Consider the following 19,902-nt stretch of genomic DNA (forward strand, 5'->3'; position numbering starts at 1 on the left):
CCTGATACCTGCGTTCTATTGTAAAGATATCTTGGTGAAAACTTTCCTCATAATCATCACTCATAGCTTCAGTTTTTAAGGAAACTATCTTGGAACGAGTGAACAAAATAATTTCATAGACATATCATTCATCAATGGTCACAGAACTTCTGCAGGGATTTTTTGATCTATTGTTTTTAGTTCTCATCTTCTCTGCTGCTTAGAAATTCTTGTAATGCACCCTTAAAGGCTTTTTAGATGCTTTTTTTCTTACCTTTCAATTTATTTTTTTCAAAAGCAATGATTTTCATAATTTCGCGTATTTGAAGGACTCTTACAAACTCTCTAATTAACCCTAGTTTCAATATAGCTTGGAAATTTCCATCTAAGATATGGGAAAACCATTTTTGTTCACAGATTTCTTTATTATTCTCAGCAAAATGAACATAGTTGGAAGCAGAAATGAGTGGCTCTACTAGAGGCTCATTTTGAGCATTTCTCTTCCCAGAATTTATATTTCTTGAAGTCCATTTTAGTTTCACGTAGTGAGATTTTCTGTCCGAACCAACTGTTCATGTTTAGATGTTGTCATGTCCATTGGGGGTGCTTCTATCTGCCAGGAAAGGAGTGTATTAGTGAGATTTCACTACCTTAGTTGCCTCTGTATCTTGAAAACTAGAGCTCATTTCAACTTTATATGGTGATTTAAGCGAGGCAAAATGCTTCAGAATTAGCTATTTTTGAGCAGGATACATTTCTGATGCTGATTAGTATAATTGGCATTGAATAGAAATTTTTGCTGTCAGGCAATATTTAAGTCTCCCATGTAGTACACTAATGTAGTACACATTGAAAATAATAGATTTTTCAAGTTCAAGATTTTTTTTTTTAATTTTATATACGTTATTTTTTTATCATCCACTTGTAAATGTTTATTTGAAAATGTGTTCGCTAATAGTTCTTAAGCTTTGTTTTCTTAACATTTTTAAATTAGATGTCATTTTGTTATGAAGTAATCATAGCAATGATCATATATTAACTGTGTCGTCAAAACAGCTGATTGAAAATATGCTTTTCTATTGTATTGAAATAACTATTCTATCCCTTAAGTTTATTTTATTTTGCTTGTAGCGTAATTTTTGCAAAGCTGAAAAGTGATACACATTAAATTTAGCAAGCTGTGTATTTTGATTTTAGATGATGCAATATCACAAGGTTTTGCAATGAAACTTTTTTTTTTTTGAGAAGTCCAAGTGGATCGCTGTCAGCGGCCTAATTTCTTCACAAAAAATAGTGAAAATTTCACAAAATAGTCTTCATGTGTTATGAAGTTGATAAATATTAATATATTTCGTAGTAAATATATATATTTACTGTTATGAAATAATCATAGCAATAATTATACATTAAGTGTGTCGTCACAACAGTTAATCAAAAATATACTTTTCTTTTGCATTAAAATAACCTTTCTACCCCTGAAGTTTATTTTATTTTGCTTAAAGCGTGATTTCCGCATGTCTAAAAAGTGATACACAATAAAGTTAGCAAGTTGTGTACAATGAATATTGTTTCTTCTGTTAAAAAAAATACTAATTTAAGTGCGCCAAATAAGGCCAACCTAAAGGTCAGGCCCTAATATTTCTCATTTATAACTCAATTCATAAAAAAAGAAAAGACAGGAAAAAAAATCATTCCTTGTGAAAATTTTAATTTTAAATTATGTCTGTCTGCCTTTTGCCAAAAAATGGCAAATTGGAAATGTTATAGGAACACGGGTCCCCAATAATGAAGAATTTTTTTTATTACACTTTATTAAGATTTTTAATTTTTTTCCTTTAAGTAACTTTGAAAATGCCTGCTTTTAGAAAATATCCCAGAAGGTTTTCCAGAAGTTGCCTGAAAGACCTCTCAAACAGAAAACACAATTTACTGCTTCACCAAACTTAATTCTTGTTTCTATCTTTTTAACAGAGTTCTAGCGACACTCATTAAACTGCACGAGCGATCCACTCCGATACTTTAAAAATGTTCCTCAAAATGAAGCAAAGTGAAATGACAGAACAAAAGAGGAAAAATAAAATGACAAAATCCTCCTCAGACAAAACCCGAGGAGCAGGCAAAGAATCGGAAACTTTTGCGTCACTGTCCCACGTGACCCCCTACGCACCTATCGGGTTTCTCCGTGACCATAATAGGCAGTGGAAGTACCGATAGCTCGAATGAGCGAAGAGAATAAATAAAGAGAGAAAGAAAAAGTAAAAAGAAAAAGAAAAAAAGAGGGCAAGTCGGTGTTAGGAATGCGTCTCTTTTTCCCTAGCCGCTCTTCTCGCTCCGCTCGCAGACACACTCAGAGGATGCTCTGTCGATTGCGTTGTCAAAGGATAGAATGTTCCTCGAAAGGAAGGACGGACAGGGAATACTTTCAACAGAAGGATGACGTCATTCTGCTCCTACCAACCAACCAACCACGAATGCTCATTAATTATTTAAATGTTTCGTAGTAATACTCATTCACTTTTGAGCTTACTTTTGAGCCAAATACACGAAAGAAAAAAAAATGCTGTAATTATTCAATAGGAAAGGAAAGGATGCGGGGGGGGGGGGGACGTTAATGCATAAGATAAAAAATGATAGTATACGAATGCTTAATATTGTCTGAATAAAAATACAAAAAAAAAAAAAAAAACACTAGAACGGAGTGAAAATTAGCAGATGTAAGTCATGAATTTCACTGTGTGTGTGGAAGGCTTTCTATGTTGTGCAAATAGTTGGTCATATTTTCTAGACAATAAAGCAGTAGAACTAGCATGGTTGACCAATTTTGCTCGTTGATTTCCTGTCTAAATTTACCACTTTTACCAGGTATGGAATTAGTCTTATATCCCACATATCAACCTATATCAGTTGACCACTTTGCGAACTTGATATTAAAATACTGTGCAGTAAACGGTAAACTTACACAGGATACCTTGTATTTTATGAACAAGTCATTTTGGTTGTAACGAAAAAATCTTTTGGGAAAAGAAATCGAACAATACTTTTGCTCTTAAAATAAACAGGGGAAACAACCTTAAAGAAACACATAATATTCCAAATAATTGCATATGCGGACGTTACGGGGGTGGGGGGAGACAAAGAACCTGTTTGTCAATGCAGAAGACGTGAGCTTCTGTGCGAGACAATATCCGACAATGCATTTTTTTTTTGGCTTGAAGGGTTAAAAATAAAAGAGAAAAAGATGCCACTTAATGGTTAAGGATGTCACAACTTTTTCAACGTTTTAATGCACTTCTCTTGTAAAAAAAACTCTCAACTTCAAGAACCTCCCCCCCCCCTCCAGCCCTCTTAAAAGTGGGGCATTATTTGCGAACGTCCCCTAAGATAATACTTTAAAAAAAAGACAATAGGACATACTACATGAAAATGAGCAGTATCTAGAATAATAGTATGGAGCGTTAAGTGCTCCAAAAATAGTTCAGGGGACAAAAGCAATATATTGAATATAATAACTAGTTTGAGGATTCTAAACATTTGGTTAGTGCTAAAGAAAACTCGTAATTCTTCTTAAAACCATTGTTTTTTTTGTTTTTTTTCAATCTTTGTTTACAAATTTTAAATGAAGTTGCTACTGAAGCGATCAAAAATAAAATGTGTTTTTGAAAAACAGAACACAATAAAGTAACAATGGATATTTAATACCACTCTGACCTTTCGTTCAATCATGCGGTTACAAATACACAACATTTAATAAATCATTAACTGAATTTAGTGAGATTATTTGCGCTCATCAGTTCATGTGCATAAAATGAAGACGTGTATCAATGCTTTTTCTTTTGCTGCTGCTTGTTTCAAAAACCGCTTTTTATATTTTGTGGTTTCTAGAGCTGCAGCAAGCGAAAAGTGCTTCCCAGAAAGAACGTTTGGCATGCAAATCTACACGAATTTAAAAGCTGCGAGTTTAATTCAGCAGATAGAATATACGAATGTTTACAGTAATTTTCGACATTTCAATGAGTTGCGAAAAAGAGTGTGTTTAGTTTATTTTATATGTTTTTTAAATACATTTTTACAATGTTCACTAAATTTATCTTTCTTAGCTGGCGTTATACTTCACTACAATAGGAATACATTTGTGGTTATCTTTTGCCGTGCTAGTCGCCGAGAAACCGAGTAGTCAAAAACAAATCCATATGTTTCATTACTAAACTCTATTTTTTTTCCAAATTATCTACGCCATTTTCTGTCCCTTACCCCAATTATCCAAATTTATTTATTATTTTTCTTAGTTATATAGTTCATATTACTATTACCTTATTATTATAAATCAGATTATTTCCTATTCGGATTTCGGTTATATTTGTTTAAAGAATTTAATTTAAATAAAAAATTAATAAATTTTCTTTAAAAAGTTTATGAAAAATAATGTAAACTGAACAAAGTAATTTTCATCATGAAAAAAAAAAAATAATCTACTCAACTCTTACTGTTAAAACATAAAGGACTCCAATTTTTACTTCATTCACCACTGCCAAAAACAGAATACATAAATTAAAACTTTCGAGTGAAAATAAAGATAAATAATATCAACAATTATTATTTCACCGTAAAAAATAGGGCTGAATTCGGAGTCGGAGTCGATATGCTTTCGGGGTAAAGGTGTCAGAGTTTTGAGCCGAAGGTTTTAACTTCAAAGACTAGTCGGTAATTTTCCCTCTAAGCTCGTAATTCTGCCAATGTTTGCGGTGTCAGAGTCGGAGTCGAAGTCAATTATTTTCCCTCCGTGTCTAAATTTTTGCCAAAGCTAAGGAGTCAGAGTCAGAGTCCAGCTAATATTGAGATACTGGAGTTGGAGTCAACGGCTCTAAAATCCTAGGTGTCGGAGTCGAGAGTTGGTCGTCAAGAGCTATTTCCGACGAAGTTTGTTTGAAGCAATTCTTTAAGTTCGGGATCTATATTGACTTTTAGTTTCTCCGTAGGACTAGTAAAGTTAACTTTTCGACATTTTCACTTTCAAGTACGTTAATCTTTTTTTGAGATTTGACATATTTTAATGCTTTTGGGTAAGATAAAAGTCTGCACCTTTTGAATCACCCATTATGTTATTAAATTCATTTAATGTTTGCGAATTTCATTGAAAACGATAAATGTTTTTCTTTGTCAATCGCACAAAAGGCAGAAGTTCACAGCCATTACTAATGTTATTCCAATCAAGTTCTGTTCTTTAAATAAAATAATAGAATCTCACTGCAGCGAACACCAACAAAACAAAATATCCGTTTCGACAAACTAAATGTACAGTCCCGTTTAAAAAGCCATTAAGTTGCCTGAGTTCCATTACAACGAAATTTCCATTACAGCGAAAAAATTTTGTGGTCCCGTGAAGATCACAGTAACTGGATTTGACTATATATATCCATTGATATTCATTTCTTTGTCTCAAAAAAAGTATTTGCATTTAAATTTAGTTAATACATTTTTTTTAACTGCAATCGATGACTTAAGCAGTAGGTACATACCAATAAAAATTCTAAATCGTACAATACAAACAAATGCGTCTGAAAGATTCTTGTTCTGATGTAACTAGCTGAAAAGGTATTTCTTATTGTCATCAGGGGTTTGTCGAATCCTAGACATAAGGCAATAGCGGTTTGAACTTAATGGTGATCTTTTGATAACTCTAAAACACAAAAACTAACTCTGTTTTCAATAAAAAAAAATATTGTGCGATTCATGGTTCTAACTCATTAAATTGAAAGAAAGGAAAAAAAAGAAGAGAGCTTAAGAAGCGTTAAAATGTAATTGCATGATTTTGATAGCACTGATAAGCCTTCGGTAAAATTATGAATTCTCAAACTAATAAGTGCATAAGTACTGTGTAATAAATAACTAAAAAATAAGAATATCGTGAAGAGTTTCAAATACCCAAACTAGATGCAAACGGTCATTCAAACAAAGTTTAAGAGAAAAAAAAAAGTTGAAACATCATCAAAAATATAAAGATTAATTAAAGACATCAGAATTGAATATTCATAATAATACAGATAAGCGAGGCGTAAAGATAGCTACTTTCTATGGAAGTGTCGTTCATGAACCGAACGGGTCAAAAAGAGCAAATCCTTAAAACAAACGAATCCATTCATTCACTTAAAAAATGAACGACAGTTCTTTTGAACGGTGAGCAGTGTGGAACATTGCATTGATGAACTTGTTATAAAATCGCATTTGTTTTTAAAGGTACATTCATCTTTAAATTTTTAACTCTCAATGAATCTCAAATTTCCTTTTTCTCTGAACAGTACACTATATTCATTTCTAAACTTTTTACTTTCTACTATTATCTAATGAATCCTTTAGTAATGTTTTGTGTGACTTGTTTGGGCTTCTAACAAAATGTTTGGACATTACACTTTCTGTCAAACGCACCTGCTAAAATCTTTCTCACGCTTTCTGTCAACAAAATTATTTCTAAAAATACCTTTAATCACTTATCTGGCGATTCTTTTGTCTTTTGTAACATCCCTTCCCTATCAACTACCATCTACATTGATTTGACTTTATTTTTAACTTGCTTAGCGACCTCCAAGTCTCTTATTTTACACTCAATATCCAGACATTTCCAAAAAGAATTATTGCTGTATTCCTCATTAAAAAAAGTGTTGAGGTTTTTTTTTCTGTTCACACCGGTACTGTAGAAAGATTTCAAAGCTTTCTAATATTTAGGTGATTATTTTTTTTATTTTTTAAATCAAGTTATTCGGTATTTCGGCTGAGCTTCCGATATATATGGAACCTACGATTTTTGAACAGAAAACATATCTTACCGTTTGGCAACTGAGAAATATCTTACAAAATGAACTATAATTGCTTTATACCTCTAAACATGATGGAAGTTTTCTTTTAATCATTTTTCACAAGCATTATTTTCTTTACTTTTAGATAATTTTAGCTATATCTCCTTCAAAGAATATAACTGATTTGATGAAACATATCGAATGTACGTGAGTATGTAGGCAAAGAGAGCAATTGAAACTTTTTTAAATGAAATAAGTCGTTCAAATGAATGAGTTGAATGAACAGATCAAAAGAATGAACGATCCTCTGATGAAAGGATCTTTAAAAAGAACGATAATGTCCAACTCTACACTATAATCAAAGAAATATCTCTCTGACAGAGAAATGCCATATTCCTCTGTAATGAACATTTCAAGCTTAAGAATATCATGAAAATATCGAAACTTCCACAGGGGCTCCCCGATGATATATCACAGGTGACCACTGTGACTTTCCAAAAATTTTCTTATTTGGCAAACTTTGTATGACGATTCTGCAAAACTATCATCATTAGGAAACATTTGCAGCTCTATTCGCAAAGTTATCATCTTTTGGCAAACTTTTAAATTCTATTCAGCAAAAGCATCATCATTCGGCGGAACTTGGAGTTCTTTTTGACAAAATTATCATCATTCGGCTAAATTTGGAGATTCATTCGACAAAACTATCATCATTCGGCAAAACTTCGAGTTCCATTTGGCAAATTCAGACTTTTCACTCTCCTAAAAATTTTAGTTCCGGGCACCCCAGTACAAACATTTATTCGAACCAAAAAATGAAGAACACAAACGACTACAGAGAGAAAAAAAATGAAAAAAAAGGGGGAAGGACCTCCAAAGAAGGTGTGAAAAAAAGATCTCAAAACACCCACTCTCCTAGTGTGAAATATAGCTTCAAAAACAAATCGAGACATCAATGCTAACAAGATTAACCAACCAATCGTTTAATGCTCCGCCGTGAGGGGACGCTGTGATACAGATTGGCGCGATTTGTGATTCTTCTGAATGAGGCCTTTTGCTTGTGCTTTTAAATATCGGTGTTTGTGAGCGCACTTTACAATCCCAAAGATTCAGAAAACATACGGACTTCTGAATTTTTCAGGGAGCGTCACCTCATTTATTTACTACTTAAAGGGGAGATATCAGTTTAAAAAAGGTAAATTTTAGTGTTTATAATTAAAAAATATATTTGAAACGTTTAAGATGGTATATTTTTTAGATATGAGTATCTTAAAATTTTTAAGTTTCTGAACTTAACAATAGATCTATTATCTAATAAATCCTGTTTAAGTTGTTTTATGTGTTATACTATTCGATGTCATAGTAAATGCAAAATTTTTTAAAAGAATATTTCATTTTTAGTAAAAATTGGCAGATATCTCATATCGCATGCAGTTAGCATATATGAAGTCATAAATTTTTAAATTTTCCTTTCAGATTAGGTGCTAAGGTTTATAACAATTCATCTACATTTTTGACGTGCATCATTGTGTGATGTTAGAAACAATTTAATCTGAAAACGTGAACTGGTATAATTCTAGAAAAATTAAAAGTTTTCTTGTAGTATGACATAATTAAATCTGGATATCTGATTGTTACATACACAAAATAAGTAATAAGAGTTCAATTTCATACAAGTACTTTTCCAATCTTTTTTTTCCCTTAATTACATTTTTTTTTGGTATATCAAAACACGGTCTTTATATACGTTGCGTTCTTAAATAATTTAACATTCCTTTTAAACATGCATTCATTCATTAATCAAGTTTAAAAGTTCAATGCATACATTAATTTTTCTGCCCGTGTTAATGATTGATTTTCTTTAAGTATTTCAATGTGCATAACCTGAAAGACAGGGACAATGTTTTTATTGAATAAGCAAATCTTGAAGATGGTACCAAAGTTCTCTCTTAACAAAACCACAACCTGTACATGCATTTTAAAAACGCACTTGAATAAACTACTGCTTAAGTGTATCAAGGCATAGCATATATATATATATATATATATATATATATATATATATATATATATATATATATATATATATATATATATATATATATATATATCGCTCTATAAATGAAGTGGTAAAATTTTTGTTCTAATTCATACAGCTGTAGGAATCTTTTCAAATTTATTTCTGATATATCTAAACATAATAAGTATAAAAAATGTAATGGTAATTTTATTAATTTATCTGCAATTAAAAATACTAATAGAGATTTAAAATGATATTTAAAAGCCAATCATATTTTTGAGCATTGTATTCTGATTAATGTAATGGAGCATATACTACTGAAGTAATGACTAGCTACATGGGTACCATTTTTAGGTTGTGATTTATATTTTAAATAACAGCACTTGGGTTTCTTCCATATCCCGCAAATATTTCCGTTTCCGCAAATGTCTGCCCCTTTTGAATGTTTTCTTCTTTAATGACAAGAATTAAAAATGTGCTAATCTGATTATCAAAGAATTTGAAAGTAGTTGGCACATAAAAAGTATACTTGTAGATAATTTGTTTGAGATATTACTTGAAATACTTTCTTTTAGACTTACATAAATGTATTACACTGCTATCAAATAAATCAAGAGAAAATAAATTATTTGAAATGCGTAGAAAACTAAAAAACAAATAAATAAATAAAAATAAATAAATCATGAATAAATACCATAAAATTAAAGAGAAAATTGTGTGTCGTAAAGACACACGAAAAAAGGAAACCTTTTAAACTTTTTTTTAATTCTTAACTGTCCTTTCACACGAACGTTTTCTTCCATGCCACGTTGTTGTTCTTCAAGCGCCTAGATTAAGCCTATCGCAACAAGATTGCATGTTTTAATGAAGAGAACAGATTATAAACAACTGGAAAACTAAACAACACACAAAACTGTTTTTTAATTGTTTCAAAAAAAAAAAAAAAAAGAGAGAAAAACAATGGTCACTATAAGGTTAATTTTGTGAAAAAAGTTAACAAACTTATTTCAAAGCTAAACATAAGCAATGAGGATTGCGCTTTTAAATTAATTTGACTTGAATCAAAATAATCTTCGAAAACCTGCATTATTTGAAAATTTTAAACTGCCCAAAATCCACATACATATGGTTGCTTAGGTTCAGCCTTGAAATTAATTTGTTTAATTTACTGACAAAACTAACTTTATAATTGTTATTACTTTCATTGCTTTTGGCAACAACTAAAGAACACACAAAAAGTTTGATAATCAGGATTTCAAAGCACTCGCATAAAAAGTTTAACTTTAGAATAAATCTCACTTTTTAATGATAGGAAATTGAGTCAATGCTTGAATGAAAAAAAAATTTTTTTTTGTAGATTTTTTCAACTAAAGTTCAAGAAACTAACAGGAAAAAATTTTTATTCTTTTTTTTCTTCAAACCAGTACTTGGGGTTCTGAAGCAACTCACTGTTTTGAGCTTCAAATTATTCTTACTTTTTCTTAAATACAATACAAAGAAATACTTGTTTCTCAATGCATCATTAATGTACGTCTCATTACTTACAAATACGGCTAAGCTCTTTCCATCAGTTAAGATTTTTTCTCTTCCATTAAACAAATGAAAGTTTGTAGTAAAACTAATTTTCTTGTTTCATAGAAAGGTATTAGTTTTAGGTTTGAATAAACATTTCTTTTAGGACGTAATAAAGCTCTGAAAGGGGAAAACATTTTTATCATTGTCGAAAAATAGAGCTAAAAAAAGAAGAGAGAGTACAAGACATGAACTACAAAGGCATGTTTCTATTACACAAGTCATGTTTACAATAATTAAACCGGGCATAAATAATACGAGTTAGTTTTTGTTTTGAATTAAATTAAAGTGTGCCCATAATTTTACATTGTAAAACCAAATAATACACCGAGCAATAGAATAAACAAATGATCAACTAATGGTATACAAATCAATCATGAAAAATATAAAGTTATCAATTTAACCATGCACTATTTTACTTATGTCAACGCACTTTGAAATTTATTTACACAACTTTGTAATTATTTACGCAGTTCGTACTTCTTTTATTAAAATTTAATTTGATTTTTGCCAAATATAGTTACATCATTCATTTTTTGTCGCCATATTCTCAAGCGAAAGAAATCATTATTTTAAAAAAGAAATTATTTTATTATCGATTTTTTTAATCGAAAAGAATTGTTTTAGTTAGTTACAAAACGAATAATGTTGTATGGAAAACAAAAATTGGAGTCCGCCTGGAAATTTCTTGAACGATACTGGGGTAATTCCTTGTCATAGTCCTTTTTATGTTTCAAGAACATCTCCCAATAACGAAAAAAAAATACATGGAAGTACTATGGACCATCCTCATTGGGATTTATTCCTAATGAGTTAATTGTTATGGAAGTACTATGGACCATCCTCATTGGGATTTATTCCTAATGAGTTAATTGTTTGTTTATTTTTCAAAAAAAAAAAAAAACTTTTTGAAACAGCTTGTTAATTTTCTGCAAAATCGCATTACCAATACCCTGTTCTAAAATGACACTGCTCCTTTTCGAGCTCTGGAAAAAGCCAAACATCGAACTAGAAAAAATTAACGAAGTAAACTTTTAACCTGAGTTCTCATTTTATGAACTGAGATGTTTAGCAGAGTCTCGATGACAATTTTTATTGTTGCCGGAAGTTTAAGATTAGGATATGACAAAACATAGTCAGTGAGACTTTTGTTAAGAAATTCAATTTCAACAATTATATCCCACAATTATTTCGTCTTTTTAAAATTGAACTGTGTGATTTTGATTTATTAGTATTGAGATCTTCATCATGACGCGTTGACTTTTTTTTAAACAAAAATACTTTGAAGACTACAACTAAGGTTTTCTTTCCATTTTGTCTTTCCTTCGAATTAACGGGAAATCGTAAAAAAAATCTTTTCTGGCCCATTTTAACAAAGAATTTTATTTAATAAACAGGAAAAAGCAATAGTAATAACAGGAGCATCATAATTTCTCTAAAATTTTAGACATTGCATTAATGCAACTAAACTGACCTTATGACCTTCACTGTAGAGTAGCAAACAAATATTCTCAACTAATTTTGCAATTTCTTTTGGTAAAAAAGCTCTTATTACTTAAGTAGTTAAATAAATTGCATTTGGGCTGTGTAGTTTCTTAAGTAATTTTTCATTGTGTTGAAACCTGCAACAATAGGAGTTGAGTTTGAAATTCTACATCATCTCAACTTTGTAGTAATGTGACATCAATTAATGCCTTTGAAATTGAAATTACTGATTTCATATTCGAAAATGGTTCAAGCACTGCGAACAAACTATTACAAGAATTAAAAAAATAATAAAACGTATCATAAATGCACAAAAACGTAGAAAAAACGAAATTGGAGACATGTGTTCCGAATTTACCTGGAATTCCGTTTGCAATGAAAAATATTTTTCGTCTGATGTTTTCTCATCCATAAGCTCACATCTGCTGCATTGCAACCCTGAAACACGCGTGTGCAGTTTTTTTTAAGTGTATGCATTTATGACGTTAGGGGTATTTTCCCCTTATTACAGCTTTCCCGAAGCCTAAGTGAACTATCTTTTTTTTTGTCAACTGAACTCTGCTTAAGGGGAGTCAGTACCCCCTATACCGTCAATGTTAATTTGCACAGATTCGTGTACCTTTTTCTGAAAATCTATTAAAGATACAACTATGAAATTTTTTCTGTACCTTAAGTAGACTCTTATTTCTATACTGAAGAAAAATTTTACAGAAAAAAAGCTGAGTGTTTTTTTAATGAAATTTAATTGTAATGTGTATGTCACTGTATTTTTGCCATTTTGCACCACGAAATCAGCTCTATAAAATATGTTCTTCGAATATGAGAAAAAATGTACTTCATTATATGCAATTAGATGTATGGAATTGGTGGTAAAAATTTCAAAGCCTAACACAATTTAGGTTTTGAGAAAAAGGAACATTTGGTTTCAAAAATACGATTTTGAGGTATTAAAATTTAAAGGGGAAAATCATACCTTATCAAAATAGGTTTGCAGTTTTTTTAAAACTTATTTTAACTTAATTCTAATATGAGCACGATCAAGAAGTTTGTAGCATTAAAAAGGTATTGAAATGAAGTTTCAAAATACATAAAAATCAAAAAATCTAATTTTTGAAAGTATTTAGAGTACTGTCTCCACTTAAACACAATTTTGTACTTATTGGAAATCTTCAAAACCAAAAAAGTAATTCTCCAAATCACACACAAAAAAAAAAAAAAAAAAAAAGGTGGATTTATCTTGTTGCAAATATCGGGAAATGTGAGGGATCATTCTGTGATACTTAAAAGGGTCCCTAAAAATGACTTGCGATGGGCCCCCAAACCCGTAAATTCGTCACTGAAAATAAATATAAATAAAATTAAATTTCCCCTATTACCCTGGGGCACGTATCGGCTTCTTTCAAGCAAACTAATTGCAACGGAAATAGATATGCTATCATACCCAAGAAAACGAATGACAAACTCCCTGACAAAAGAAGGTTGTGTTTACAAATATAGCTAATGATAGATTTGAAGAAAAGCAGGATTGTATGCGTTATCGTAGACAAAGAAAGAGTAAGCTCGTGTAGCACATAGGAGTGTTTCAATTAAGCATTCTTATATCTTACAAATGGTTCATATATTAGAACAATTTAAAAACATCACATCATCCATAAAAAAATTTTTCAAGCAGCAACTACAATGCAGCTGGAGAAGAAAGAAATCTAAAATTTCGTAGCTAACTCAAACCAAAAGCATTGGTTTAAAGGAGTTTAAAGGATTTATAAGATATCCACACAAACGACAATAACCAATAAAAAAATCAATCTCCCTCTCTCAAAAACAAATAAATAAATAAATAAATAAAATTAAGAAATAAAAAACAAACGACAAAGAAAACGTAATCTCTTATTATTATTTCCGAAGGCACGGATTTCGGTAAGCAAATTTCAAATTTAATTTGTTCTTAAATGCATTAGTTAAATTTTGCGTGTAGTTTATGTGCAGTATTATAACATAAAAAGATGCAAAATATAAAAAAATCCAATATTATTATCTGTTTTGTTAGCTTCGTAAACCTTTTCCGAAGAGAAGCGTAACTTTGTTAAAATTACTCCTGTTCCTTCTTAACATTTAACATCTTATTTACATTTTAACACCCGAGTGTGTTTGGACGGGAGGGGGTGTTATAGAGTCAACTTAATAATTTGACGCATGGGGGGGGGGGGAGTGCTAAGCAATATTATACACACACACACACACACACACACACATATATATATATATATATATATATATATATATATATATATATATATATATATATATATATATATATATATATATATATATATATATATATATATATATATATATATATATATATATATATATATATATATATATATATATATATCCTTTGAGATGTCTGTTTGTCAAAGGTCGTGACAGGTACCAGAATATTTGAAATATTCCCCGGAAGCCATTCCGTTTGGTCACACCCTAGGGGACACACTCTTTAGGGCTTTAAGTTCTGGAGATATATTGCTGAAGTCTACCTTCGCGTATGTCTATGTGGACACCTGGGACTATTATAAGCTGACAACCAAGGTTGACAAGATATTGTCACCCAAGTCTTAAGTCGCCTCCCCGTGTGAGTAAAAGATTTAAATTTGCAAGTTACATACAAGATCTTGTATTTGCACCTGTTAGAGAAAGTTGAATCTTAATGTGACTTCCTATGTCAAGAAGTCAAGAAGATTTACGCTTTGTCTTCTCGTCCGAAAAAGTACATAATATTTACTGCGGTTTTGTGGATATCTTATAAATTCTCTGAACTTTAGGCCATAAAGAAACACTTTTATATCTATGTTTTCGGGATGAGTTAGATGCAAAATATCGCATTGGAGTTGTTGAATGAAAAAAAGTTTTTATGCTTGCTCTGATGTTTTCAAATTGTTCCTAAATTGCTCCTGAACTTTTCCTGGTCGCGGCACCTTTTGAAGAACTGGAAATTTCTCATGGCAACGCAACATTACTTATCTGTTACAGCGTTTATCAAACTTTATTTTTCTCGAGGACAGGAAAAAGCTTTTGAAAAAAAAAATCGCAGACCAGCGAGGATTTTTTTTTTCTTTTTTTTTCCCGTCGACTCGCAAATTGAATTGATTGTTAAAAATTTTAAAACATTTAGCCACCAATAATGTGTTTTTTTTTTACAAAGTAATAATAAATAATAAAACTTTTATTGTTGTTAAAGCATTAATTTTTTAAGCGTAAATAGTAAAAAAGGGTAATTGTAATAATTGTACATGAGTAAACAAACGCTTGTGAAATCCTATAGAGGATTACGAGAGTTAATGTAAAAAACATCGTATAAGATAGTGTTACACACTATTATTTTTTTGTTCATATTTATTTATTTATTTTTTTGAGTAAAGAACATTTTTTAACGTAGAGGATTTAAAATCTCTGAGGGCCGGTGAAATTTTTCTGCGGACCAGTGCAGGTCCACCCGACCACCGGTTGATAATCGTTGATCTATTATGTATATCTATATACAGATATATAAAGAGAAGAGAGAAAATCAGCACATTTGCATATTTGTACGGTTTTTGTGGGGAAAAGCAGAAAGTATGCAATTAATTACACAGTAAGATGTTTCCCACGCAATATTTGCTTGTTGAAAGGTCTTTTTGAGACACTTAGTGTAGAACGACAGCATCCCTCTCTTGTTATTTTTTTATTGAAATATTTAAAATATTTGAAGCCGGGTGAGGTTTTGATAAGTTACTATTAAATTTTCTTTCGAGAGCAGCAAAGATCCGATACTGTGCCACTTTGAGGAACCAAGCCCGCGCCAAACCTGATTGGCGCCATCGTGCAAACGTATTTTGAGCGCCTTCATGCAGTAATGTTCATGCAAAATGTAGTTAAAACCTGGAATAAGATTTTGTAGACAAATGAAAAATGGGATAAAAACACGTTTAGCATTTAATTCATCAAAAGAAAAACAATCTGCAAATTTTTAATTTTGGAGCACAGTGTACGTTTTTGCTTCATATCTCAAAGTTATGTCGAGTAAGGGCGGTTGTAAGGGAGGGGTGATGGAAACTGACTTTTGAAATCTGACTTTTTCTCTTGGAAACCTTGCATTGAGCTGTTGGTAAAAAAGAGATGACCAGTTTCAGCTAATCGAAGCAAATTAATCCAACAATTAAAAAAAAATCTTTTGATTTTGTTCAAATAATTATTGCCTATTTCAATCTAATAAGTACTTTAAAAAATGGGAAACTGATATTATGCATCTAAAACTTCTAATATTTGGTATACTATCCAGAAAGCAAGATGTCTATATCTGGACTTCGTATTGATCAATATTTAGTTTGTTTCTGAAGAAAATGTTTCAAAATGTAGAAAATTGTGAAAACCCCACTTTACCGAGATAGTAGATTTTTTCAAGTATTCCTACCGGAAAAAAAGCCGGGCGGGTTTCTTCGGGCTGAGCTCGGTTTGACTAACCCTGCCTTTGATATGCTCGTGCGTATGTGTTGGGAAAAGAAAATATTTTAAATATCAAAGTTAACACCGCTCTAAATATCTCTCTAATGTAATTGATAAATAATTATTCAAAGTTTTATGCCAGTCAAAACATGACAGTTGAGAGCTGAAATAATTTCTAAATTGAAGTAGAGGATATTCCCCCTTAAAATCTGAAGCTGAAATCATTTCCGGTAAAATCAAAAATTATAAAATACGGAGCCGTTAAAAAAGGCATTGAATTTAATATCTAAAACATATTTACATAGTTCCTGCAAAGCTATTTTTTAAAATTTAGTACACAAATAGTTTAAGAATTAAAGTCACTTGCTTGCAGAGTAAAATATTGCGATTTTGAGTAGCATATTTAGACACAAGAGATCGATAATTTACCTTTTCAATTCTCAGTGAGACGGATTAATTGTTTCAATGTGCAGTATGATTTCACCGCCGCCATTAGACATATGAAAAATTCCACTTTAATTTTTTGGTTACAGTTTCCCCTCCCCCTCTTTATTTGTACATTTTTGATCGGTAAAGCTCGACACCTTTTCGGCTCTGGCGCCGTCGTGCGTTGCACGACCTGCACATAGGGACGGCGAAGCCCTTCGAGGAGCCCCTAGCCTCTACCAAAGACACCCAGGGTGCTGTGAAACCCACTTTGGGAACCCTTGTCCTAAGCAATCTTGAACTTAAAAACCCAGTTATACTCAACTATTTTTATGAAACATGAATTTATCTGTACGAATCATACAACATCATTAAGAGTGATAAAATATGAGCGATTAAAACCTCCAGCAGCCAAGTAGAAGATTCTTCATCAAGGTGCTTCACATAATCAGAAACTGCATACGACACCCTTGAGGCCTCAGTGAACTACTTCAAGATCGAGAAGTCTGCCCACGCAAGTCCCTTCCTGAGAGTCTGCATTTAGATCAGTTATTTTGGGGAAAAAGAACAATATATATTTGTTTCTTCCGTCATCCTTCAAGATTCTCTTCCTCCGGGGTTTGATCATGTCATCTCACTATCCCTTTATGTACACTGAATTTTAGGCACAGAAAGTGCACTTCATAAAAACGGAATTTCAACACAGAAGAAATTGAAGCAAAGTTTAAAAATAAATTTATTAAAAATCATTTGAATTTTGACATTTTGAATCCAAATTATATTTTTTACAATCACGGGTTGCGATAAGACCTTACTCGTTGAGTTTTTATTTTTATACAAATAGACAAGTATGGCACTGGGGAAGAAATACGACAGGTGGTTTTCTAGATTAGGTAATACGAGGCATATTAATTGAAAAATATTTGATCATTAGGATGCGGTAATAAAGAAGAAAGATTTTATGGCCGATATCCACCAGAACACAAATCCTAAAGGTGATTTACAGCGCTTAACGTTATGTATTTTTATTTCCTATCAATCCTAAAGATGAGAAATAGTAATCTGGAAATTTTGTATTTACTTCTTTGCTTCTCAATTTTTAATTTTTTGATATTTTTTAATTAATTAATTTATTTTTGACTTTTGTTCAGTTATAGCGATATTTTAAAGAAATATTTAGCCTACTTTCCTGCTTTTCTTCTTATCCCTTCTACTTTTACCGGAAAGTAAGCTAAAAATACAGCCACGTTCGTTTTCATGAAGTCGAAGGGATCAAATAAAAATTTCGATATAACGATATTTTCGTAAGAAAGAGTTTAAAAAACTCAGTTTAACGTGAAGAGGAATCGAAGTTATTACGTTATAGCCATAAATTTGCTATGAACAGGTACGCTTCGCTATAAACGGGTGCATTGTATTTTATTTCAGAAATGTACCGCGCAATAACTATTGTCAATTTAACATGTTAACAGTTTACCAAGTTTAAAAGCAAAAGCTAAACACTTTGAAAGGAATACACCCGAACCTGTTTTTATGCCGTCTTTTTTTTATGCGATTTTTTTGTGCGATTTTTCTTTTTCTTGTGCGGTACATTAAAATTTCAATCAGATTAGGATTCAATTGACGAAATTATTTTTTAAAACGAGTGCGATCTTCAAGTGACGACATAGGCACCCCCATTAGGAAGTCACTGTGATCTCCCAAAAATTTCCTTATTCGGGAAATTTTGTCCGAGTACTCGGCAAAAATTATCTCATGGTTCATTTTGATTTCGTTTGAGTATTACAATTTCGTAAGTTTTTGGGTTATCTTCTATGTGAGACTATGCAATGCTGTATCTATCCACCGTATAAAAAAAAAATAAATAACTGTTTTGCGAAAACAACTTTTTAAAGCTACTCGTGAAGTATCAAACAATTTTATTTTGCGGTCCCTAGCCACCGCATAAAAACAGGTTTGAGTGCAATCCTAACCCATGCTTACTGGAAAAGAAAGAGGAGTCTTGCGTCTTTCTGCTTACTTTCGCTCGGTTTGTATGTAAGAAAATAAAAGAAACATGTGGGTTTACAAGAATTGTAAAGAGAGAAAAATCTTTTCTGGATTTGCTTTTATGCGATGGTGAGGAAACTCGAAATCACTCACTAGCTTTGTTTGGTACTATCATCGCTAGCACTTCGAAGAACATGTATTTCACAAAATACGATCTGAATGCATTGCTTGGTATTTCGGGGCAAGAAATGTTTTTTTTTTTCGTGAAATAACGATACTGGTTGATTTTCTTCATGAAGCCATAAACTTTTCAAAAGACAGCATTTGAACATATGTTTTCTATAAAATCTTAAAATTGGTATTCCAATCGAAGAAAACTATTTCAAGGAAACCGTTTATGTGATAAGGTTTTGTTTAAAGAAATGGTGCTCTTATATAAAATCAAGAAAAAAGAACTTGAGGCAGAATGAAATGTTGTTGCTACTTTCTCAGAATCAAAATTCTAAGCAGGAATTACGCTTTTTTTAAAAAAATGTTCTAAGATTTTAAGTTTTACATTTCAAACAATGATAGTAAAATTAAGGTGAAATCTGTTTATTGGAGTGATTCAATGATGAAGAAAAAAAAAATATTTTGTCGGTTGTATTAATGAAATTCAATAAAATTTTTTACCAAGTTTTGATTCAGTAATATGCGATGCAACATAGTTTCCAAGAAACCAGTTACGCGAGAAAAATATTAATGTATGCAAATGGCACGAAATTACTTTCAAACATGAGTTTGTTCTAGTGACTATTGATTTTTTATTCACACTGCTGACAGTTTTAATATTTTTTATTAGTAAGAGGAGGACTGGAAATAATACTTTAAGTGTATCTGTTATTTTTGCCTTAATTCTTTAGAGTGAATTTCGAGAAACAAAAATAGTATTTCATAAAACTATTTAGAGTTGAAGATAGACAATTTTGCGCTAGTAATTAATGTAAATAATTTAAAAACAGAATAGGACTTGTAGTAGAAATTTAGTAAATGAAATGTTTTCTAACTGTTATTTTTGAAAAACTTTTTTGTGTACAGAATGCTGTCTTTAGCAAATGTATAATTTTATTTTCAATTTAACTTCTTAACATTTATCAATTAGACTTGACGCATTTAGAA

The 19,902-nt window shown here is 31.2% G+C and overlaps 1 protein-coding gene and 1 long non-coding RNA gene across 2 annotated transcripts in view; both read left to right on the forward strand.

Moving 5' to 3' along the window:
- Positions 1-19,902, forward strand: part of LOC129225323 (troponin T, skeletal muscle-like) — a 92,588-nt gene that overhangs the window by 33,381 nt on the left and 39,305 nt on the right. The window lies entirely within an intron of this gene.
- LOC129230394 (uncharacterized) overlaps positions 7,770-19,902 on the forward strand; it is a 28,567-nt gene continuing 16,434 nt past the window's right edge. Inside the window, exon 1 of the long non-coding RNA XR_008581152.1 lies at positions 7,770-7,965. This is a non-coding gene — a long non-coding RNA (uncharacterized LOC129230394). The remainder of the gene's footprint in view (positions 7,966-19,902) is intronic.

This window comes from Uloborus diversus, chromosome 1, assembly GCF_026930045.1.
Source record: "Uloborus diversus isolate 005 chromosome 1, Udiv.v.3.1, whole genome shotgun sequence".
NCBI lineage: Eukaryota > Metazoa > Arthropoda > Arachnida > Araneae > Uloboridae > Uloborus > Uloborus diversus.